The sequence below is a fragment of the Notamacropus eugenii genome, chromosome 1 (genome assembly GCF_028372415.1).
Source record: "Notamacropus eugenii isolate mMacEug1 chromosome 1, mMacEug1.pri_v2, whole genome shotgun sequence".
Lineage (NCBI taxonomy): Eukaryota > Metazoa > Chordata > Mammalia > Diprotodontia > Macropodidae > Notamacropus > Notamacropus eugenii.
The window spans coordinates 712,696,340-712,698,345 of NC_092872.1; positions in this window are offsets into that span (position 1 = coordinate 712,696,340).

The window sequence follows — 2,006 nt, forward strand, 5'->3', positions numbered from 1 at the left end:
TAGTCAATACAGTTATTCACCATGGTTACTATTGTTTTAGCGATACTTCAATGATCAAATGAGACAATGTTTGTTAAGTGTTTGGCTAAATACCTAGCACACAGTTAGGTGTTACATAAATGTTTTGGGGCAGCTAGGTGGTGAAGTGGATCGAGGTCCGGGCCTGGAATCTGGGAGACCAGAGCTTATTTATTTATTTTTCATGGGAAGCTTGGGTTCACTTTATCCCCCCCCCCACTTGACAGTATTTTATTTTTTCTAATTATGTATATAGTTTTCAACATTCATTTTTATAAGATTTTGAGTTCCAATTTTTTTCACCCTCCTTCCTCTCCCTCCTCCCCAAACAGCAAGCAATCAGATACAGGCTATCCATGCACAATCATAATAAACATATTTCCTCCATGAGTCATGTTGTGAAAGAAGAATCAGAAAAGGAAAAAAACCACAAGAAAAAAACAACAACAAAAGAGAAAATGGTATGCTTTGATTTATATTCAGACTCCATAGTTCTTTCTATAGATGTGGTTAGCATTTTCCATCACAAATCTTTTGGAACTGTTGAAAACCTGAGTTTAAGTCTGGTCTCAGACCTTTACTAGCTGCATGACCCTGAACAAATCACTTGACTGTGTTTGCCCAAGTTTCCTCATCTGTAAAATGAGCTGGAGAAGGAAATGATAAACCACTCCAGGATCTTTGCCAAGGAAGCCCCAAATGGAGTCATGAAGAGTTGGACAAGACTGAAACGACTGAACAACACATAGATATTTATTCCCTCTTCTTCTTCCACCTAACTGCAAAGATATTTCAATGAGTCTGTGATTTTATCAATAGGGGTTCTTTCCTCCATGATGCACATCTCAACCCATCCATTACCCTCTCATCTCCTGGAATGCTTGTGCACCTCCTCTTAGAAAACCTCCAAAAGAGGTCCACGCAATACACTGGGTGTTCCTTTAGTTCTTTGGATGTGTGTGGTGTCCATCAGTGTTCCTTTGCTCATGCCAGGTGACAACACATCTTCTTTCTAGCCAAATGTCTCCCTGATGGTATCCTTCCATATAGTTTCCCTTGCTTAGTTCTTGGTTGTCCATGTACTTAGGTACCTACACCCACAACGTACTTCTGTATTGCCCACTGGGTGATCCTCAAATTTAATTATCCATAGACTCTAGTATTCCATATAGCATAGCCTGCTGGAAAAATCTTGTTAAAAATGATGAGCCTTATTTTAAAGGAGGTGGGTTTTTTTGGGGGGAGCAAAATTAAAAATAATCCATGGTCATTGTTAATAATAATAATACCCTATACTTTTCAAAGCACTTTCACCTACATAATGTCATTTGATCCTACAGCCCTGTGGGGGCATTTCTCAGATCATGGAAGCCCAGAAAATTGCTGACTTGGTATGCTAGAGCAAGTTAGTAACAATACCAAGAATCCTGTGTTTGGAAACTTAGGAAAGAAACAGTAGCAACAGTTCCTGTCCTCCTGCCACCACAGTCTAGTAGGGGAGATAGAACTTATATACACCTATGTATCCAATAATCATCCCACCATCAGCAGCAGCTTGCTTGACTTCTTGAAGTTCAGTCACTTGTGGACCTGACTATAATTCTCTGATCCTGGTTCTTTATAATCTCATGGTCAGACAGACACTCGTTTTGATCACTGACATTTATTCCTTGTCAGATCTGCCCAGTGCAGTGGGAAAAGCACTGAGTCATTTCATTTCTCTGGACCTAAAACATTATTCTGAGAGGCAGTCTATAGAGCTCATATCAGACTGCCACAGGGGTACATGAAACAAAAAAGGTTAAGAAGCCCTGCTGTTTCTAAGTCCTTTGATTACTTTGAACACGTTTGCTAGGAAGCAAATTCAACCCAGAACAAGTTCACCCACCTGACAATTGCAAGTGCTCCTGAGCTTTTATATTTTGCGTATAAAAATCTAGAAGGTGAATTCACTCTTGGAGGTCAGACCTTGGGGTTATCTTCGGGAA